At 40.3% G+C, this 24,299-nt stretch overlaps 1 long non-coding RNA gene and 1 pseudogene across 1 annotated transcript; both read left to right on the forward strand.

The window, feature by feature from the left end:
- Window positions 1-7,271: 7,271 nt before the first annotated feature.
- Window positions 7,272-11,935, forward strand: LOC140923893 (uncharacterized). The gene is made up of 4 exons (XR_012164194.1): window positions 7,272-7,394; window positions 8,502-8,560; window positions 10,673-10,746; window positions 11,885-11,935. It is a non-coding gene; the product is annotated as an uncharacterized lncRNA (long non-coding RNA).
- A 2,959-nt stretch (window positions 11,936-14,894) lies between these two features.
- On the forward strand, window positions 14,895-21,568 carry LOC140924938 (uncharacterized; annotated as a pseudogene).
- Window positions 21,569-24,299: the final 2,731 nt, after the last annotated feature.

Here is a 24,299-nt window from a genome sequence, read left to right on the forward strand (position 1 = left end):
TACTACATTTTGTGTTTATGTCTGAAGTCCTATTTGACAATTCAGAAGTACCTTTCTTTGGTATGATACCGTATCGTTTAGGCTACGTCCACAGGGATTCCTAAATTTTTGAAACCGCTTCCCTTTCACACGAATCGGCCTTCCGACTACTCGAGCTTAACCCTTTAAACTCTAAGATCAAAATTTGAATTCTCATTTGTTGCCCCTATTCATTTGCTCAGAAGTAGTGGGAAGAAGTGGATAAAATATCAAGTAAATTCATCTCGTGTGATCACGTCCGTAATTCTCATGACCACTGTGTCTTAAAAAGCTTGATATTACAAGGAGAAATTTGATGCTGATCACTCTTAGGGCTTAAAGGTCACCTAAAAAGTGAATTTGCGCTTAGTTTCAAACTGTACTGCGTCTATTTCACCTCGTTCAATCCTACAAAGGTTGGCGACTTTTTCTGAAGATGAATTCTAAAGGACTGGATGGATCGAAGTTCAGGAAGAGAAAAAGAAAATCGTTGTCTTGTGTTTAAGTCCTTCACAAAACGCGAAATTAGGCACTTTCAAGTCGTAGTCGTGCAACGACGGCAAAGGAATGTATGAACAAGCGTGATGCACATGCAAAATTGTTGTTTTACTTATCTAAACCTTTTGCAGTTTGCCGTTCTCGTTGCCGTCGCCGTCGTCCGGCGCGTTGCTTAAGCTCCCTAAAGAATCCGGACACCGAAACCGAATTGTTTGGAAATTGCTTTCCAGCAGAGCGGTCACAAATCCGGATAGAAATATGCGTTTTCAAAAATGCCTGAATTTGTGTGGACATAGCCTCAGTGCTCATTTAATGTTCTTTGGTGAATTTTAACCACTTGCGTTATCATTAAAGGCTTTTTACAGGTTAAGGTCATTAATTTTAATCACAGGTAGCCCAAGCTCACTATGAGAGCCCTGACCAACATTATCCTACTTAGCTAATTAATTATTCATACAGCGAGAAAATTATAAGACGTTGTATGGAGAAATATTCTTTGCTCACTAAATTAGCAAAATGTACATTGAATATCGCTTTGAAGCTTACCTTTAGCGTCTTCTTGTTTTCCTTTGTATTCTGACTGCATTTCAGACCTCCTAGGCACTGTTTAAGGTCTTTTTTGGAGCGACAGTTTTTCACCCAGATGACAGTAGAGAGAAGAGAAGAGAAGGTTGGCAAACCTCTCTTGACCGGCTCCGTTCTCGGCGGCGATAAATTCCGTGACATTTGCGACATGGAGACAATTCCGCCAGAAACAGATGTCCTGATAAATAACGCACATTTTCCATCATTCACATCGCCAAAATTCCCATTTCGAAGGTCCTATATCGCTAACGAAGTGGGCAATACACGGCTGAGGTGAGGCGTGTCGAGAGCAGACCCGCAACGGACTCCAACCGTCACGTCGACAATTCAAACCGACGCGGGCTGGCAGGGTCAAATTGTTCAACCGTCAAAGGACAATTGGAGCATTTAGCCTACTGGGCACAGTAACTGATTTTTCACTTCTCACATTGCACTCCGGGGTCGCGGAAGTCAAGCATCGCGTGTGATAGTGACATGTAATATCAAAACATGTCGCGATTATTCTTTAAATCAAGGCGAATCCAGGGTATTATTTTTTCTTACCAGAACTTTGCATCAAGAGAATAGCCAAGGCCACATTTCTTTTTAGGCACAAAACAATCGTCCACCGAATTTTCATTTAAGCGCTTTAGCTTGGAAAGCATCATAAAGAATAATCGTATTCGTAGCTCTTTGCAGCAAGTGAAGCCGTTGAAACCGTTTCACTCTTTTATTTGATTTGAACTAGACTAGCCGGCAAAACTGTCGGATCAAAACATTAACAACGCGACATGTTTTGATATTACATGTCACTATCACACGCGATGCTTGACTTCCGCGACCCCGGAGTGCAATGTGAGAAGTGAAAAATCAGTTACTGTGCCCAGTAGGCTAAATGCTCCAATTGTCCTTTGACGGTTGAACAATTTGACCCTGCCAGCCCGCGTCGGTTTGAATTGTCGACGTGACGGTTGGAGTCCGTTGCGGGTCTGCTCTCGACACGCCTCACCTCAGCCGTGTATTGCCCACTTCGTTAGCGATATAGGACCTTCGAAATGGGAATTTTGGCGATGTGAATGATGGAAAATGTGCGTTATTTATCAGGACATCTGTTTCTGGCGGAATTGTCTCCATGTCGCAAATGTCACGGAATTTATCGCCGCCGAGAACGGAGCCGGTCAAGAGAGGTTTGCCAACCTTCTCTTCTCTTCTCTCTACTGTCATCTGGGTGAAAAACTGTCGCTCCAAAAAAGACCTTAAACAGTGCCTAGGAGGTCTGAAATGCAGTCAGAATACAAAGGAAAACAAGAAGACGCTAAAGGTAAGCTTCAAAGCGATATTCAATGTACATTTTGCTAATTTAGTGAGCAAAGAATATTTCTCCATACAACGTCTTATAATTTTCTCGCTGTATGAATAATTAATTAGCTAAGTAGGATAATGTTGTTCAGGGCTCTCATAGTGAGCTTGGGCTACCTGTGTTTTAATGTGAAAATCATTTTGCTGCCAAAGCAAGGTGGGGAAGCTGTCACAGTAACAAAAAAATTGTTCCCAAAACGTGCATATATTTCTAGTCATTTTATCCATGCCTAAACCGTTTAGACTATGATTAGTTTTCATCCTGCTATAACGTGGATTTAAAGTGCAAAATCAATGGGATCATTTCCAACAAGACCTTTTCAAGAAAGCAAACCACAGAATGGTGAACCCGGCGAATTTTTTTCCAAGCCTCGAAGAAAAACAAAAATTTCACCTAGCATAAAAATTTCAACGCCTACGGGTTGCAGAAGGCCAGCATTTACAACTCCGCAATCAACGAGGAAAAAAGTCGACAAAAGTATGTTATGTATATACTGGAAGCCTAAGAGAAGATTTTCATGGCCAAATAATGAAAAATTACAAAGAGAGGAAAAGAACAGTTTTTTTTAAGTGAATAATAACTGACCCACGATAAAAAACAATGCGCCACATTATTCGCACACACCGGAATTAAAATGGAAATTAAAGAGAAATGTACAATGCAAAGTAAAAATTGTTAAAAAGAGAATTAATACAGTTGGAACTTGATGCCAGGAATTTTTGCAAGCATTAATTTATGGCAGGGAAATTCATCATAAACTAATCTTGAAGTTCAAGTATCGCTGCCCTTAGAGGGCAATAAAAACGGGACGGCAATGCAAGACTCCTCAACTTTTAAAAACCCTCCAATACCGATTATTATCATATTGAGCCATATTTCTCCTTTTAGGCTAGTTTTTCACCAGAAGAGATTTTCTGGATTCAAAAATGTTTCCGGAATGATTACTTTATGTACTCGGATTTGAAGGCGTTTTAATACACAATTAATTCTTCAGTTCAATTCGAGAACTTTACTCGGATACAAAGACTATGTTTACTATAGAGGACATTTTTCCTGATTCATAAACATCTGCAGATATATTAAACTTAAGGTATATACTTGGATTAGCGCGCGTATACACACATCACTGAGATAATCCTAGAATATTCAATCGCCGGATACAAATTCACTTAAGATCAGGGTTCAAAATCTCCTCACGCGCAACTAAACTGGCACGATTTATTTCGAATTCACGCCTGTGCGTGTAAATGGCAGAATTAAATCAACCTGTCAGACCATGTGATCCGAAAGAATGTCCTCTTATATAGACCTCGCCTTATGTTAGAGAATGAAGGAGTTTATCATCAGATACGGTAAAGCTTGCCTTAAAATTAAAATATACCTTCTCCTGAGCCCTGACTGATGGCATTCGTACCTCCACTACTATTATATCGAAAGCCAAGCGACCACTTTGCTCTGTCGCTTTGGTTTCCGTGATGAGGACGTTTGACGGCAATTACATACCAAGATTGAAGTTGTCACATGACAGCCGAAAGGACAACTAAGGGGGTTGTCTAGTTGTTTTTTAGCGGGAAACGATGCTGATTTGAGAATGAAAGGAATAAGGCTAGAAAAGGTATACGAATAAACCAGTAAGTCCGCTAATGAGCTCAGTGGCACCTGTAGACTATCTGCTCTTTCTTCACCAATTATTCCCACTAATTTTTTATTTTCAACCCTTAAATCCAATGATTTCCAATTTTCTATAATTTTAACCAATGCATGGATTCGATTTATTGATTTAATGGTCCACGTTGAATGGCAAGATTTGAAAGAAGAAGGTAAGAAATTTATGACCAAAAAAGGCTTTTAACCAGACAGAGTACCCCTAGGGACCGGTCATTATTTATCACCTGGGGGGGGGGTCGGAGGATTTTGGGGGGGATCACTTGATTTTTAGGAGAACAGAGGGGGGGATCAGTCGTAACTGAGAGCCCAAAAGGGGGGGATCACTGAAAATTTTGGAAGGATTCAGAGGGGGGACCACTCAAATCTGCTTGAACAATGCCAGTTTGAAAGCATACAACATAAATGTGCCCATTCTGCTGGGAGATGATAGCATTTGCAATCTCAATTTGTTCTAACACAACTTTATTTAAAAAACGGAAGTCTGTCACACTGGCGAATGTGTGCATTTCAATTTATATCGAGAAAGCTTTGTTTTAACGCTTTTATATTTTTCCTTTTATAACGTGCTCATGACTTAGCTAATATTCATCTTTAAAAATGACAGGTGAATTCTAAATTGTGAACTATATAAAGTTCTGATAACTGAAACATTGTAAAAAGCGTGTTTGTTTAAACATAAACCATTTATCGCCTCTCCAGGAATGGGCGTCCTGTGTCAGCTCTATACTAAATTCGATTCAACTGCTTGATCTGCCTCATCTTGAGCCTCATCATCCCATTCAACAGCAACATTTAGTCCCCTTCGGCAGGTTGACCCTGGACTTTGTGCCCTTAAAATGGCCGCTACTTGCTCTAGATTTTTTGCTAGGGTCGTGCTAAAAATACCCTTTCCTAGTAGCCATAGCAAAGGGTCTAGATGCAAACGCCTTGTTAGTTTCTTAGCAAAGTCAGCATTGATGCTATCTACAGGAGTAACTCTATCATTCTCTTCGATTGAACCGAAAATTTGCCCCGCGACCTCGATTGAGGTCAAGTTTCCTAAGAGATGACGTGCCCTCTGCTTGAGTCGCTTGTCCTTGGTTTTTCGGACCTTCCTCTTATTTTCCTTCTTTCTTCTTGACATTGTTGATTTTCTCGCGCACAAAGGAAACTTCTTTGACAGGTTAATATGCGCTGTTGTCAACTTGTTGGATGCGGACTGAAGTTCCCCGTGCAGTGTAGTGATTCGCCTATGTGCCTCTTCTAAATAGGCCAACTCATCGCCTGCAAATGACTTTAGAGTGTGGTCCTCTGAAAATTGTCGCTAAATATGACCTGCTGATAGGGACTTGGCGGACTGCTATTTGGCACTCTATAAAAAGTAATTTTGCAGTTTCAAGCACTGATTGCAGTTTTAAGCAAGATTGCTTGTATGTCAACTGAATTCAGATGTCTGGATCCAGACTAGAAAAAAACACGGATCAAGAGACACTTTTAAAAAAAGACTGCGCGATAACGGCTTTATTATGCTGTAAGTACATCATAGTTAGAAATACTACCTGTATATGAACGTTTAAAACACTAAATATATATGAAGTAATTTCTATGTTCTAACTGACAAGACAAGACAAGGAGTCTGGGTATGAAAGTGAGAAAATTGCTTTTGCTCATCAAGATCAGGTAATTTCGTGAGTAACTACGTACAATAAACTATAGAGGTAAAGATGGCTCTTGAAATGGTCTGAATGATCACGTCTCAAAGATACCTCTTAACATTTCCCTGAACAATTTCGATTCAGCCTAAGCAAGTTCAATGTTATAATGACCAGAATTATTGGGGTGAGGAAAAAACATGGACCCGGGGTCCCTAGACACCCACTTTGGACCGAGTCCATATGGACCACTTTCATATGGACCGGGTCCATATGGACCACTTTCATATGGACCGGGTCCATGGACCCTCTGTCATGCACCGGGTTCATGGACAGTTTTTTTTTTTAATAATGAGAAATGAACAAAAACAGAGAAAGTGCAAAAATAAGATTTAAAAGACAACAACAACAACAAACAATGCTGGATTGGTCAGTGATATTTAATTGTGCTTACATAGTGTAAAAAAAGGGGGGGGGGGGGGTCGGTAGGCAACACACGACTTCTACCTCATGCCAAAATACTGCTTGTTCCGATGAATTGTTTTCTCTGACGGTTAGATTATGCTTTGGAGGAAACGTTTTGACTGAGAAAATGTGAATTTTTGCGGCTTAGTTCACACTCAGAGATCGTGACACGCATATTGATTTTCTACGTCTTTTTAAATGTAAAGCTCTTCATTGCGGCTGATTAAGGGTTTTAGGTTGTTTAATTTCTCCAAAGTGCCCCCTAGATCTGAATACGTCTAACCCATTTTTCTCTTGTCCGTGATCAATGTCACTTTTTCCTGCAATGTTTTGTCACGCTGGGACCAGGTTGTTAGCATTTTTAGGGGTTATAATTCTCATTCTTATTTCAAAGAATGCTTTAATACTAAAGGTCGCACTAAGAATCGTGACATTGATTTTTTCAGATTGTTTTCACTTGGATTTCAAAGATCATGTATCAAGACGGAAGAACTATGTTACACGCAATCTATCATGTAAAAAATGTGTGATATATAACTTTCCCAGACCAGAACATTTCTGACTATAACTCTGATAATATTTGAACTTAGAGGCTGTAAATATAGTGGTTCTACTCCATGTAGTCATTTTTGCTGCCCGTTGTTTTTAATTACGACAAAAGTCCCTAGACACGTCAGCTCTCAGAACAAAGTGGCTTTGACGATAATGGGGAGGGGATCGAAGGGCCTCTGCTCTCAGGGTAGGTGCAAAGAAAAGTGAGCGGGAAAAAACAGCCTGGGGAGCAGGGGTAGGGAGAGGGGGGAAGGGGTAGGGAGATATTCCCTCTCCATTTCTTTTCGTCCGTGTTCTTCAGTTCGAGCCTGACTCGCCACAAAATTCAACCTACATGTATATCTGAACGCCTGGTCTGGAACAGTCTAAACCAGTATAAACTATCTTTAGTTTTCATCTTGGACCGTGCTGTCGATACCTGCCAAATAAGTTTCCCTAACCTCCCGTCCCTGGGTATTGTTATTCTGTAGCATCAGGTCATGATATTTTCTCCAAACGCCTATCAACAGGATAAATTTCGTCTGGACACTTGATAGCGCTTTGTTGGCACATTTGGCTTTTTAGGTGGAGCGAAGAGTACTCAGAAAGCCCACGATAGTGAACCGTTTACAGCACAATTTCTGAGCATTAATAGAAACGTGAGTACCCATTTCTGTAGTCATGATCAATTTTAAAATCGTTTGATCCTGGCCCACCGAAAGGCATGCAATTTTATGTGAAGATCGAAGTTTAGCTCAGATTGCCTTAGCCTAGTTGGATCAGGGTTATCTTAAAGGCCTTTTGTATCATTATAGCTCGTGTCTTTAATGCTGAATTTCTCGAAGAAAGAGCAACCCGAAGAAAGAATTATCCCAAAAAACGTTCTGTGGAAGCTTTAAATTCATGCTCAATTTTCAACTCCTTCAATTTGAGATCTGACTAATATTCCCTTTTCATCTGACAGGGCTTGTGCGCCGCTCGATCAGTTCGGCAAACTCGACCATCATGTTTCAAATCATATTAACCCATTTTTGTCTGTGAAACTTTGACTGTTTTTACTAGTCTTTTATTTGAAAGCAAGCAGATTAGAGGCATACACAACTCAATCTAGGCAGGCGGAAAAAGGAGAATTTTGGTCAATAACAGGAGCCCTTCACATAAAACGACCATAAGAACCGCTACGAAGGCCTTTACACTTAATTTTTCTTCTCGCAATTTTTCAGTGCGTTTAATGACCTTTAAATCGACGTGCTTGTAGATCGGCAGCAATACTTCAAACAGCGTTAAATGCATTCCATTTGGAGTCACTTCTCAGATGTATGTCGGATTATTTTGTCAAACCTAATTGTACGGCATTTGACGTATTTTAGGAACATACTGTAGAACCTAGAGAGTTTTTTTTTGACATAATAATGTCCCATCTTCGTAAAAATTGATTTCTGGGTAAATGTTAAAGTTGATTGAACCTAAATTGATTTTTGGTTGACTCAGACGTTGATAAATGTAGTTCTATATGGCTTGGTATTTCATCGCATTTTTTTTTTCACTCTTTACCCTCACCTTTCTCCGAAATTCTGAGAACAGTCCATTCAAACATGTAGAATCATTTAGTCAGAATATAAATGCAAACCAAAGACACAACACTCTCGAAAGGTCACAAAATAAAACCTAGTATCGGGTAAACCCTAGAACTTCCGGTAATCCTCTTTTTTTGGCCGCCTGCCTTGTTTGTTTGCAAATTTGACTTTCACTTTCCTTTGCTACAGATTAGAGACGATGACATTTGTACCATTTAACCTGAGTGCTCTCGGCTAATACAAACAACGTAAGTACACCATTCATCTTTGTACACAGTACATTTTTTAACACTCTGCTGTATTTTGCATAATTATCAATAAAGCGGCTCTTCTCAAAAGAGAGGAAAAGTGTGACGTCAAGTTACCATGGTAGCAAAACTTCTGGATCTTGATAGAGAAGGCCATTTGCATTTTGAAAGAATGGAAGAAAAGTATGGGCTACCGTTTTGCTCCTGAGTACACTCACGCACAGAAAAGACCGTATCCAGAAATTTTGCTACCATGGCAATTAATACACGACTCCTACCTTATGCCAAAATGCTGCTTGTTCCAATGAATTGGTTTCTCTGACGGGTAGATTATGCTTTGGAGGAAAACGTTATGACTGAGCAAATGTGAATTTTTGCCGCTTATTTTATACTGAAAGGTCATGACACGTATATCGATTTTCTACCTCTTTTTAAATGTAAAGATCATCATTGCGGCTGATTAAGGGTTTAAGGTTGTTTAATTTCTCCAAAGTGCCTCCTGGGATTTGAATAATTCTATTAGCCATTTTCTTCTTGTCTGCGAATGTCACTTTTTCCTGCAATGTTTTGTCACGCTGGGACCAGCTCGTTAGCTTTTTTAGGAGGATGATTATAATTCTCACGGATAGTGATAATTTTACAGATCCAAATCTCAAAGAAGTGGATTTTAGCTTAACCTGAAGCTTAACATCAACTATGGAGAATTTCGAAGTGACTCAGTCATGATTACTCTAAAAGTAATGAATTCTAAACTCCAGCTTGTTTTCTAAGGGTAATGCAAGTCTTTGTACTGGAGCGCGTAATTCCTCCCTTGGTGATAACTTCTAAATTAGCGGTCGACAGCGTCTCGTCAAATCATATTTTTGCACTATTTCTGTTTTTGTTCAATTCTCATTATTTAAAAAAGAGTGTCCATGGACCCGGTCCAAAACCTTTCTATAAAAATTAAAAAAAGTATCCATGGATCTGGTCCATGACAGGGGGTCCATGGACCGCTGGTCATGTTTTGTCCTTTGGATCCAAAGCAATCACAGGATCTAGTTTTCAAATTTAAGCTTTCGCATCGCTCATTTGCCTGGCAGGCTGACTTGTGTGAATTCGGGGGAAATTTTTGTGGCGGATCCGCCATCCAGCGGGTTCATGAATGGCGGCCGCCAAAATTTTCCCCCCAATTCACACAACTGGCATGAGCCTCCCATGGAAGGCTAATCACTCATCTGATCGCTTATACATGTAAACTCTATAAACGCTATGGGGGAGTGATGTTACAGTTTTGACCTTTCAATGCTTATGCTCATCCTTCAACATTCAGTTTGATCGTGATCCCTTTGATGTTTTTATATGTTGTTCGACTGTTATTTTAAAGAATGCTTTAATGCTAAAGGTCGCACAAAAAAATCGTCACATTGATTTTTTGAGATTGTTTTCACTTGGATTTCAAAGATCATGTATCAAGACGGAAGTACTATGCTGCACGCAATCTATCATGTGATAGATGTGTGATATAACTTTCCCAGACCGCAACATTCCTGACCGTAACTCTGATAATATTCGAACTTAGGGGAAGAGAGGCAGTGAATATGTTGGTTCTACTCCATGTAAGTCATTTTTGCTGCCCGTTGTTTTACGACTATAGTCCCTAAACTCGCGAACTCTCAGAACAAAGTGGCTTTGACGATAATGGGGAGGGGATCGAATGGCCTCTGCTCTCAGGGTAGGCGCAAAGAAATGTGAGCAGGAAAAAACTGCCAGGGGAGCTGGGGAAGGGAGAGGGGGGAGGGGTAGGGAGATATTCCCTCTCTATTTCTTTTCATCCGTGTTCTTCAGTTCGAGCATCTTGCCACTATATTCAACCTACATGAATATCTGAACGCCTGGTCTGGAACAGCCTAAACCAGAATAAACTATCGTTAGTTTTCGTCTTAGATAGTCCTGTCGATGCCTCCCAAATAAGTTTCCCTAACCTCCCGTCCCCGGGTTTTGTTATTCTGTAGCATGAGGTCATGATATTTTCTCCAAACGCCTATCAACATCGATCAACAGGATAAATTTCGTCTGGTCTCTTGATAGCGCTTTGTGGGCACATTTCACTTTCAATTTCCCCTGTTTTAGGTGGAGCGAAGAGTACTCAGAAAGCCCGCGATAGTGAACCGTTTACAGCACAATTTCTGAGCATTAATAGAAACGTGAGTACCCATTTCTGTATAGATCTGTATTAAGTCATGATCAATTTTAAAATCGCTTGATCCTGGCCCACCGTTAGGCATGCAATTTTAATTGAAGATGGAAGTCTAGCTCAGATTGCCATAGCTTGGTTGGATCAGGGTTATCTTAAAGGCTTTTAGTACCATTATAGCTCGTGTCTTTAATGCTGAATTTCTCGAAGAAAGAGCAACCCGAAGAAAGAATTATCCCAAAAACGTTCTGTAGAAGCTTTGAATTCATGTTCAATTTTCAACTCCTTCAATTTGAGATCTGACTAATATTCCCTTTTCATCTGACAGGGCTTGTACGCCGCTCGATTAGTTCGGCAAACTCGACCATCATGTTTCAAATCATATTAACCCATTTTTGTGTGTGAAACTTTGACTATTTTTCTAGTCTTTTATTCGAAAGCAAACAGATTAGAGGCATACACAATTTCAGCTAGGAAGCCGGAAATAGGAGAATTTTGGTCAATAACAGGAGCCCTTCACATAACAACCCAAAGAACCGCTACGAAGGCCTTTACACTTAACTTTCTTCTCGCAATTTTTCAACGCGCTTAATGACCTTTAAATCGGCGTGCTGGTAGATCGGCAGCAATAGTTCAAACAGCGTTAAATGGATTCCAAGAGTTTATCATTTTGCATTTTATCTTGGAGTCACTTCTCGGATCTAGGCCGGATTTTTTTGTCAAACCTAGTAAAATTGTACGACATTTGACGTATTTTAGGAACATGAAGTTTTTTTTTTGACATAATAATGTCCCATCTTCATAAAAAAATGATTTCTGAGTAAATGTTAAAGTTGATTGAATCTAAATTGATTTTTGGTTGACTCAAACGTTGATAAATGTAGTTCTATATGGCTTGGTATTTCATCGCATTTTTTTTTTTTTTTTTTTTTTTTTTTTTTTTTGCTCTTTACCGTCACCCTGAGAACAGTCCATTCAAACATGTAGAATCATTTAGTTATAATAAATGCAAACCAAACACACAACTCTGACTCTCGAAAGGTCATGAAACCTAGAATCGGGTAAACCCTAGAACTTCCGGTAATCCTGTTTTTTGGCCGCCTGCCTTGTTTGTTTGCAAATTTGACTTTCACTTTCCTTTGCTACAGATTAGAGACGAAGACATTTGTACCATTTAACCTGAGTGAGTGCTCTCGGCTAATACAAACAACGTAAGTACACCATTCATCTTTGTATACGTTTTTAAACACTCCGCTGTATTTTGCATAACTTTTAATAAAGCGGCTCTTCTCAAAAGAGAGGAGAAGTGCGACGTCAAGTTACTATGGTAACAAAATTTCTGGATCTTGAGAGAGACGGCCATTTGCACTGTCGAAAGATGGAAAAAAAGTATGGGCTACCGTTTTGCTCCTGAGTGCAATCATGCACAGGGAAGACTGTATACATGTCATGTGTTTCGTTTTTTTTTTGTTTTGTTATCATGGTAACGTGACGTAACGACTTCTCCTCTATTAGAGAGGGAACGTGTCCTCTCCTCGTGCTTTTGCCAAGGTCGCTCGCGCGTAACGTTCTCGCCTTGCGCAGACAGTCTTTAGGAACTCCTAAAATTTTATATTTACATTATATACGAAATTTGAGAGCACTTTCATAAAGTAGTCAACCTCTATACAACTACCAGAATCCTTCACTTTATTGCTTTCTGGTGCAAATTAGGGGTAGTGTTTTTTAAACCTCACCAGGGTTAATAACTTTAAATAAGAAAGCAAGAACGAAAATTGAGTTGTGGTAGTTGTAGTCAAAAATCGTCATCGTGAAAATGTCCTATTACGCGTTTCACGTAGACGTCCTTTGAGACTACATTCTCTAGCTCAGAAGGAGGCCGGGCACCTCATGAACCCTACACACTGAGAAAACCTTATCTTAATTTTTTTTTACGTTTTCCACAAGAAAGAAAAAAAAAAGCAAAGTACATGACTTGTATGTAAATGAGAGCCAAGGGGAGCCTTGAAACCGGTTTACTTCACCTCCTTTATGCCTAACCTGTCTACACTAGAGGAGCAATTGGTGCAATTAACCTTAATTGTACTACACCTTTATGGAGTTTTCAAAACAGTAAATATGAATTAACCACCGACCTCAAAGCAGTGTAAAACATAGTTCTATTTTCTCACTTTTTTTCCTTTCAAATTGTGTTCCCTTCGTCTTTATTTTATAGTATTTCTATGGAGTTTCCGAAACAGAAAAGAAATTAAGCTGATTAGGCTTAAGCACTGACTTTGAATGGTTACCGAATATACATCCGTCCAAAACATATATAAATGTAGGTCTATTTTCTCGCTTCTTTTCCTTCCAAATTGTGTTCCCTTCGTCTTTATTTTATAGTATTTCTATGGAGTTTCTTGAAACAGAAAATAAAAGCTAACCATTCAAAGTCAATGCTTAGGCCTAATCACCGAAAACACATCCGTCCACATGAACATAAATACAGGTCTACCACTTCTTTTCCTACTAATTAAATTGACTCCCCTTATTTCAATTTCTTCAGTTACTGAAGTGTCCGTCGTCCTTCGTAGACTCTACTCAGCTGAAGTTTTTAATAGCGTTTGCGTGAAGAGCCAAAAAAACTTCTGAGTGCAAAGCAAATGTAGTCTAAATGTGTACGCCCGGCTATTTCCGGAGTGTGACTACATTTTCGCGGTATGAGTTGGAGTGCGAAAAGTAGCATCGGCTGACAACCGTTCAGTTTTCTATTGTGCATAGGCAAAAATTCGTCACGCGATTCGCAAGGAACTGAAATTCGACACGTCTTTCGTCAATTTTGCGCGAGTTTTGCGGGAATCAAACTTGCGAACAACCAACCTGCTCAAGCTTTGTTTTGTTTTCCTGCTTTTCTCCCTGACTGGTTTAAAAATATTTCAGGACTTTGGTCGCAGATATAAGCGCCACTAATTTCCTCGGATGCTTGGTCCTTTTTAGGAAAGTATATGCTCCCATTTGCAGTATTAATAAAGTCCTTTCTGCTTTGCGGGGAGCACATTTAACTATAAAAACAGTTTTTCTGCTTATTATAGTAGCAATACACTCATGTTAAAGAAGTTTTTTAAGGCAGAGTTTAACCGTCCTAACGCCTTTGTAAAAATTGCTACAGACGAATGCTATGTATCAAAAGCCTGAAAATGTTCTAAAAGGTTTCACGGAGCATAACCCATGAACGACTATTCCACCGGCGTGTTTTTACGAACTTTTCATTTCAAAAAACGGAGTGCAAATAGGCTTTCAAAAAATTTTCTTATTTTGTCTGTTTTCAATCTATAACAACTAGTAAACCATAATTGTGCTCAAAATGAAAAATGAAATTCGCCTACCACCCTACTCAGAAGTGATGCTTGAAATAAATTGGATGCTGTAGTCTCACGATTGTGTTTTCAACTAATTTTATGAACGAACAAAGACGAAACAAAACCCATAATTTATCCTTAAAAACAATTCACGTAACACTAGCTGGATCGTGGATCCTTTCACGAAAGTAAGAGCAGCCGGCGCATTTTGCAAGTCAAGTGATAAAACATCTATCAAACAACTATAAATACATAAATTTCCTACTGGTACCTGAAAACTCTTTTAAAACTTTGCTGTTTTGGTTTCAGCTGTGGTTTCTTTCCAGAACAGGAAAAGCTCTCCCCCGTGAAGAAACCAACAACGCTGAAGTCCTTGAGGGCAAATTTCTCCACTTAAGGCTTCTTTTCTTCTTCTTTCACTAAAAGAAACTGATCAATGATTCTTCTGAACTTTCCGTTTCTATCTGTAAAGAGAGATACAGTCTCATCAGTATAGGAAGCGATGCATAAAGGCGCAATAATGGTCACCGTTCATTCGCTGAGGCACGACTCACACAATGTTCTAAACCGGTCGAGAACAGGTAAAAACCCGTTTTTTAAATTTATTCGTCCAGGTTTCTGGACGGATTTGAACGGTTGTCGGCAGAGGCTACTTTTCGCACGCCACCTCATACCGCGAAAATGTAGCCTGTGCTCGCAGGGTATCCGGAGTGTGACCGCTACCACCCAAGCTACAAATGAATTAGATTAATGGGCATTAACATCGGAGGACTGGGCGGAGGCAAGGTAAACTTAACATTAAGCGCGTTTTTCCTTCAGGTTTTCATTCTAAAAGGCTTTCACTATTCTTTCCCACAGGCTAACAGGCCAACAAACTAATTTCTACAATTTCACGGATCTATAGGCTAAAAAAGCGTAAGTACATTTTTGTTGCCTATACTTTGCTCCACCCCTTTTGTTTCATGCATGAAGAAGGCGAAAAGTAAGTCAACGAGTAAGTCGGGGGGGGGGGGGGGTGGGGGGAGGCGGGGGGCTTCGATGTAGGATTTCTTTGGAGTGGGTAGCGGTTTTTAGTCTGATTTTATTCTTTCGCTAATCTTTTACTAGATCCCAATTCAAAATGGAATATACTCCACAACAGTTAAACTATTTCAGAATATGTTATATTGCCTTCAACTTGGTCCCCGAAGGACTTAGGAAAGTCTTCAAACAAGAGTGGAATTTCCTTTACATGACAACCCCATTTGGGGAATGGAAAGACATTTCACAAAATGGCAGCGATTTCTACAACAACGAAACGGGGAAAAGTCGGAAAAAGAATCCTCGATATTTTGCGACAATACAGAAGGGAAACACAGCAGAGTGGGACTGCAGTTCTCTACTTTTTGCGATATTGTTTTCGGATAGCATTGGCACCACTCTGAGTTCGACAATCAGAAAAGAGGTCGACGATCTTCGACAGGTGCGAAACGACATCGCTCACATAAACGAGGTTGAACTTACGGATGCTGAATTCAAAAATTATGTAGCAAGAGTGATAGCTGCATTTACATCTTTGAAACTCTCAACTGATGAAATCGACGATGTAAAAAACCAGAGCAGCTTTCCGACAGCAGAAGTAAATAGCTTAAAGATGAAGGCTGATGGACTTAAAGCTGATTTAAAAGCAAAAGATGAAGAAGTCAAAAATCTAAACTCCGAATTACAGAGCAAGCAGGAAGAAGTAGAAACACTCACTCAGGAAATCAGTTCCAAAGTCGAGTCTTTCTGTAGTCTTACATTCAAGCCATCGCACCAAATCATCAGACGTTCCTATGATGTCCTAAGAATCAAGAACAAGCTGGAGGAACTTTATAATGAAAGCAAAGGGGCCATCAGCACCATTTATTTATCAGGAATTCCGGGCTGTGGCAAAAGTCAATTCGCTCGTCAAGTTGGACAAGAAGTCTATGACAAAAGTTTACGAGCAGACGAAGGTCTAACTTTTGTTTCAACTCTGAATGCAGAAACCCTTGACTCACTTGCCGACACCTATTTCAATCTAGCTAAACAACTGGGAGTTACGGAATACGCTCTGACCAACCTAGCAACCTCCACGAAGGTCGACTCAAGTGAAAAAATTCAACATTTGATGCGTTTTATTGCTCCAAAGGTGAAACAATTTTCTGTCTGGCTGATTATTGTGGATAATGTTGTTGACCTATCCTTGGTTGGTAGTTATCTGCCTCCAACCTCCAGTGAAGAGTGGGGTCATGGTCAGATGATAGTAACTACTCAAGATACTCAGTCAATACCCTTCAATTCCCCTCATACTTACCATGAGTCTCTCAGTAAAGGAATGCACCCAGCTGATGCAGTGGACCTTTTAAGAGAAGTGTCCCAAATTTCGAATCAACAACAAGCTGAGGAGGTTGCTGAAGTTCTCGAGTATCAGCCACTTGCCTTGGCAGCTGCTGCAGTCTACGTGCAAACAATTGTCAGCTATGGTACCCCTAATTACGGTTGGACAAAATACCTGGAAACATTGAATAGCGAGGAACGCGAAGCCAGAGAAGAGCTTTTCGCGAAAAAAAACAGAGCATATCCCAAAACAACGGCTACTGCAATCAGAGTAGCAATAACTCGAGCTTTGGAAAGCGACAAAGTTCTTTGTGAAGTATTTTGTTTGTTTTCACTATGCACATCTGATTCTCTACCTATTGAGGCTGCAGTTGACTTTGTTAAATTTCGTAACAAACAAAAAAAGAAGAATTTATCAGAGCTAAAATTCTGGAATCCACCATGATAACTTGCTTGTATGATGTTGACGGCACACCCACTTACTTAAGAGTACATAACGTTGTTCATGAAGTGCTCAAGTCCACTGTAACATCTGTCCTGAACCGCACACACAAAGCTGAGTACTTTTCTGTCGCTGTTAAGATTTTCAGTTCATTAATTGAAGACAACAGGAAGCTGCTACTTGCAAGTGAGAGTGCGTGCATAAAGTTAAGACTAACTACCAGTCATTGTAAAGAATTATATCAACATTTCAAGACTCATTTTACCGACACAGAGTTAACAAATGATGAATTATTCCCCTCCATAGCTCCTAGAAATTTAGTATCCTGGCTTTCCTCGACTGCTGAAGTTAGTCGCGCCTTGAGTAATATATCGGACGCTAACCTCTTTTGTACATTATGCTCTGATTTTGTAAATTATCTTGATGACGAGCTAAGAGATAAGCTGGAAAAGGCGAATTATTTTCAAGTGCAAGGCCTTGTTTCCAAGGATCTTGACAAGTACAATCAAGCTAAAGAATACTTTGAGAAGTCTCTTGCCATTAGAAAAGAGATTTATGGTGAACACCATGGTGACGTAGCGGAAGGTTACAACAACCTGGGAAATGTTTACAGTGAGCTTGGTCAGTACAATCAGGCTAAAGAATACCATGAGAAGTCTCTTGTCATTAAAAAAGAGATTCATGGTGACCACCATGGTGATGTAGCGACAAGTTACAACAACCTGGGAACTGTTTACAGTGACCTTGGTCAGTACAATCAGGCTAAAGAATACTATGAGAAGTCTCTTGCCATTAGAAAAGAGATTTATGGTGAACACCAAGGTGGCGTAGCGGCAAGTTACAACAACCTGGGAAATGATTACCGTGCCCTTGGTCAGTTCAATCAGGCTAAAGAATACCATGAAAAGTCTCTTGCCATTAGCAAAGAGATTTATGGTGAACACCATGGTGACGTAGCGGCAAGTTACAACAACCTGGGAAATGTTTACAGTGACTTTGGTCAGTACAATCAGGCTAAAGAATACTATGAGAAGTCTCTTGCCATTAGAAAAGAGATTTATGGTGAACACCATGGTGATGTAGCGACAAGTTACAACTGCCTGGCAACTGTTTACAGTGACCTTGGTCAGTACAATCAGGCTAAAGAATACCATGAGAAGTCTCTTGCCATTAGAAAAGAGATTTATGGTGAACACCATGGTGACGTAGCGAATGGTTACAACAACCTGGGAACTGTTTACAGTGACTTTGGTCAGTACAATCAGGCTAAAGAATACCATGAGAAGTCTCTTGCCATTAGAAAAGAGATTTATGGTGAAGACCATGGTGACGTAGCGGCAAGTTACAACAACCTGGGAGCTGTTTACAGTGACCTTGGTCAGTACAATCAGGCTAAAGAATACCATGAGAAGTCTCTTGCCATTAAAAAAGAGATTTATGGTGACCACCATGGTGATGTAGCGACAAGTTACAACAACCTGGGAACTGTTTACAGTGACCTTGGTCAGTACAATCAGGCTAAAGAATACTATGAGAAGTCTCTTGCCATTAGCAAAGAGATTTATGGTGAACACCATGGTGACGTAGCGGCAAGTTACAACAACCTGGGAAATGATTACCGTGCCCTTGGTCAGTTCAATCAGGCTAAAGAATACCATGAGAAGTCTCTTGCCATTAGCAAAGAGATTTATGGTGAACACCATGGTGACGTAGCGACAAGTTACAACAACCTGGGACTTGTTTACAGTGACCTTGGTCAGTACAATCAGGCTAAAGAATACCATGAGAAGTCTCTTGCCATTAGAAAAGAGATTTATGGTGAACACCATGGTGACGTAGCGGAAGGTTACAACAACCTGGGAAATGTTTACAGTGAGCTTGGTCAGTACAATCAGGCTAAAGAATACCATGAGAAGTCTCTTGCCATTAAAAAAGAGATTCATGGTGACCACCATGGTGATGTAGCGACAAGTTACAACAACCTGGGAACTGTTTACAGTGACCTTGGTCAGTACAATCAGGCTAAAGAATACTATGAGAAGTCTCTTGCCATTAGAAAAGAGATTTATGGTGAACACCATGGTGACGTAGCGGCAAGTTACAACAACCTGGGAAATGATTACCGTGCCCTTGGTCAGTTCAATCAGGCTAAAGAATACCATGAAAAGTCTCTTGCCATTAGAAAAGAGATTTATGGTGAACACCATGGTGATGTAGCGACAAGTTACAACTGCCTGGCAACTGTTTACAGTGACCTTGGTCAGTACAATCAGGCTAAAGAATACCATGAGAAGTCTCTTGCCATTAGAAAAGAGATTTATGGTGAACACCATGGTGACGTAGCGACAAGTTACAACAACCTGGGAACTGTTTACAGTGACTTTGGTCAGTACAATCAGGCTAAAGAATACTATGAGAAGTCTCTTGCCATTAGAAAAGAGATTTATGGTGAACACCATGGTGATGTAGCGGCAAGTTACAACAACCTGGGAGCTGTTTACAGTGAACTTGGTCAGTACAATCAGGCTAAAGAATACCATGAGAAGTCTCTTGCCATTAGCAAAGAGATTTATGGTGAACACCATGGTGACGTAACGGCAAGTTACAACAACCTGGGAAATGATTACAGTGCCCTTGGTCAGTACAATCAGGCTAAAGAATACCATGAGAAGTCTCTTGCCATTAGAAAAGAGATTTATGGTGACCACCATGGTGATGTAGCGACAAGTTACAACAACCTGGGAAATGTTTACCGTGCCCTTGGTCAGTACAATTAGGCTAAAGACTACTTTGAGACGTCTCTTGCCATAAGAAAAGAGATTTATGGTGAACACCATGGTGATGTAGCGACAAGTTACAACAACCTGGGAACTGTTTACAGTGCCCTTGGTCAGTACAATCAGGCTAAAGAATACTATGAGAAGTCTCTTGCCATTAGAAAAGAGATTTATGGTGAACACCATGGTGACGTAGCGGCAAGTTACAACAACCTGGGACTTGTTTACAGTGACCTTGGTCAGTACAATCAGGCTAAAGAATACCATGAGAAGTCTCTTGCCATTAGAAAAGAGATTTATGGTGACCACCATGGTGATGTAGCGACAAGTTACAACAGCCTGGGAACTGTTTACAGTGCCCTTGGTCAGTACAATCAGGCTAAAGAATACTCTGAGAAGTCTCTTGCCATTAGAAAAGAGATTTATGGTGAACACCATGGTGACGTAGCGGCAAGTTACAACAACCTGGGAGCTGTTTACAGTGACCTTGGTCAGTACAATCAGGCTAAAGAATACCATGAGAAGTCTCTTGCCATTAGAAAAGAGATTTATGGTGACCACCATGGTGATGTATCGACAAGTTACAACAGCCTGGGAACCGTTTACAGTGCCCTTGGTCAGTACAATCAGGCTAAAGAATACTATGAGAAGTCTCTTGTCATTAGAAAAGAGATTTATGGTGAACACCATGGTAACGTAGCGGCAAGTTACAACAACCTGGGAATTTTTTACAGGAAGCTATGAGAAGTCTCTTGCCGTTAAAAAAATTATTTACGGCGAGGAGCATTCCTCTGTAGCGAACAGTTATTTCGACCTTGGCAATATCTATTGTAGCGTTAAACAGTACCCTGTTTCTGAAGGATGCTATGAAAACTCTTTGAACATTTATAAAAGCCTGTATGGCGAACAGCATGCTGTTGTGAAAAGAACTTTCAACGAGTTAGGATTCGTTAAAAGGAAACAAAGAGAACTTAATCAAACTCGTAACAAATGTTGCATTGTGTAAGAATAGCACCAATACACTGGGTAACTTCTACCTATTCCACCGGACCTAATAATTATACCTCACTTTAGGATCTTTGCAAGTCATTCATTTGTTTATAGGGTAAGTTTTTAAAAAACCAAGTATTTGAGCGATTTAAAAGCACCCCATTCAAATAAGCGCTCCCCAACCCCATAATACCCCTCCCTACCGAAAATCCGATATTGGCAGTATGGATATCTTCCGATAAATTCAATCAATGACACATCTCCAATAACACACCTTTTATGCACCCTATACCCTCCCCATTCCCTCCCCCGTTTTGAATATCTTTTGTTTTTAATTTCTCCTGGCGTATTTTAGCATTTGTAGTGGCAACATTCGCTCTGTTCCTTCTTCTCCTGATGAAAAACTGGGCTTTGAAAAGGCACCATTGTCAAGAATCGGGTCTCTTATATTGCAACTAAAAGAAGCGGCAAAATTCTAAATGATGGCATGTGTCATTTCTGCTGAATTGGCAACATTCCTTGGTGCAAATTCCATCAGCAATTAAATTTCTAGGCTCCATAATTTTTTTTAAGGTAAACAAAACGTCGTTACAAAAACAAGTAGTGTTGTTGCAGAAAGGTGTTCTTCTTTTGCAAGAAAATCCTTACATGTTGCGCATTTTACTGGCCCAAAGCAAACTGTCAAACTTGTTTTGCAGCCGGTGACGTGTATCGCGTGACTCGCGTAATTTTATGAAATCGGAAGTCAATATTCAAGCAATGCATGGTGTCTTGATTGACATTATCTTGATATTTTTTCCTAGACAGAGTTTCTATAATATACTTTCTTAAAGCTAGAGCTTATGTACATTTTCATTAATATTATTCTAATTATAATCAATTTAATGTACTTAGGTCAGCAACTATTTCGAAACACACTGTAATAAATTATTAATATTATACTGATTATTGTAGTTGCCTTTGATCCTTACATTACCTTTCTTGGTGGCAATGGTGACATATTGCTGGAATAGGTGGTGGGGGGAGGGGCTAGTAACACTGCGATGCACTATTTGAACTAGCATCCTATCCAGGGGGGAGTATGCTTAATGCTGCAAAAAGCTCGTTAAACTCCTGCTGTGTGGGCTTCGTCAGGGACGGCGGAGCCCGGGAGGCTAAAAGAAAAAGGCTTTAGCCACCTCCCCCCCCCCCCCCCCCCCACACTCCTTCGCCTCCCCACTTCAAGTCATTAGCAGCCCCTTCTCCCCTCCGCTTGGGAAAATTTTTCGTCTTCCCTACTCCTTGGCTCGTGTCCGACTTAATGTACATTATTTGTTTATTTATGCAGTTACGTATATTAAGTGGCGGGGGTGAGCAGCAAGTTTGTAGCCTCCCTTACCTTATATATATTATTTTGCTTTAAAGTTCTGTTTTTTCCCACCCTATTTTTGTTCGGAACCAATCTTTGATACCCCATCTATTTCAGTCCACACAACGGTAGGGACACTTATACAAGTTCCAAGTTTCCAAAAGCAGCTGTGGGTTTGCATCAACATTACCCTTACAATGGCTTAAATTATACGGATTTCTCAAGACGGAAATAAAAAGTAAAAGGGGCGTTTTCTAAGGGCCTGTTTACATGGACGTGGGGGACCCCAGGTAGGTGAGGTAACCCGCTTAGGTGGGGTAAAAAAATAACTCTCTTTACATGCAATCTTAAAACCCCGCGATCCCGGGGTGCCCTTTCTCAAGATTATTGAATGGTCGCTAAGCACGTAAACAAGACAAATGCTGGCAAACCACGCGTTTTGGCGATTAATTCACTTCTACAATTGTTGCTCTTCAACCTTCGGTGCAATGACTTTCTATTGTTAACTTTAATAATGATGCAAAGCCACCGCCAAAGTGAATTTTGCGCTAATTTGATGTATCACTTATCCGACCCCGGCTAGGCGGGTTACCCCACCTTGAAACGTTTACATGGCAAAATTTGACCCCGGCTGAGAGGGTAACCTGGTGTGGTAGACCGGGATACCGGCCTTGGCGGGTCACCCCACCTATCATGTAAACGTAATCAAATTAAAATGAGAGATTTGATGTATGGACAGGGAGGGTACCCCACCTAAGCGAGTTACCTCACTTAACTGGGGTCCCCCACCTTTATGTAAACAGGCCCTAAAATTCCTACCCAACTTCAGATCAAACCGTTTATTAACCTACTTCAAAACACGATCAATAAATTAAAGCTACAGGCAAGAACAACATAGGCTCAAAACCTACTCCCTCTAATACCGCACACACCTAATAGGCTTAAAATCAATAAGGGAGCGCTTTCCCTACCCCACCCATTTCTAGCCTGCATTACAGGCCCATAAGAAGGATAACGCGCGAGATAAGCGTGCGAGAGAGGAGAGAACGCGCGCGCGGGGAAAGAGCGCCATCGTCCCTCTTTTGCATCCTTTCTGAACCCCTCACTTTTTCTCGTGTCCCTGTTTTTCACAATTTCATACACATGTAGTATTAGACAACTCTCCGACAAATTCCCAAGAGGATTTTTTAGACACCTGAAATTATCTGCAGATCAAGAACAGACGTTTTACTCCACGAAAGAATGTACTGAGCTGCAAACAGTGCGTGAGGTGACCATTTAGTTTTGTTTCTACTCCTTTTTGCTCTGCTTAATTTTGTTAGACCACGTTTTTTTCTCATACTTGTGTTTCGAACCCAGATTTCGGTAATCCACCTTCCATCGAGTTATCATTAATACCGTGCAACAAAATCTACTAAAAGCGATGCTGAACAACCCGGAAAAAACTTCGACAGCCTGGTCAAAGCTTCCAGAACCCAGTAACCAATCTTATTTAGCAAGTAAATATTCCAAGGCTAATTGAACTTTCACGCTGTTTGCTTTTCATAGTTGTTTCCTCCGCAAAACTGTTTCTTCTAGAACCTGAAATTGGCACATCGTCCTGGTTGGTACTGTCGCCGTCTTTAGAAGACAGTTATTCAAATCGCCTTTTTTTGCAGTCATTATAAGCTTCCGTCATTATTTCGTTCCCCTTACAGGATCATTGTTCATTGTTATTACTTGATTTTTCTTCTGAACACTTCTTTGCGTTCTTCTCGCACAGTGACCGCAAAACGCGCGTAGTACTAACCCCTTACTGCTCAAGCAAACGCTCAAAGAACAAGTGAGTAATCAGCGTTGTTCTTAAATTGCGGAAAGTAATCACCAAAACCAACTGTACTCAAAGTCGTGAAAGTAAATTGAAAACACTTGATATATGACCATTCCTTGTGTCTCACGTAAACCTTGCAAGAGAGCCATTAATGGTAGTAGACAAACCACAGTTACCACAATCGTTGTGAACGTAACTTTTAGCTCCACTTTTTGAGTCAGATGTGATCTTTTCAAAACGTTTTTCTCAAAGTTGTCTGTTTGTAATTAATTTTGTGAATAGTTCCATTTTTTTTATCTCTGATGGATTGACGAGTCAAGCATGTTCCAGGGATTCCAATAAGTGCGTAGAACACGCAAAACAGAAGCCCTTGAACTGTTGTTTTGGACAATGTTACCATAGCCTGCAAAAAAATCATTTTTGTATAAGAAACAACCAAGGAGGATTATAGTGGTTTTCAGATAGGGAAATATTTCGTGATTACTTTGGCTTCCGGCCACCTCGCGATGCATTGCTAA

Source organism: Porites lutea, chromosome 14 (genome assembly GCF_958299795.1).
Source record: "Porites lutea chromosome 14, jaPorLute2.1, whole genome shotgun sequence".
In the NCBI taxonomy this organism is placed as follows: Eukaryota; Metazoa; Cnidaria; class Anthozoa; order Scleractinia; family Poritidae; genus Porites; species Porites lutea.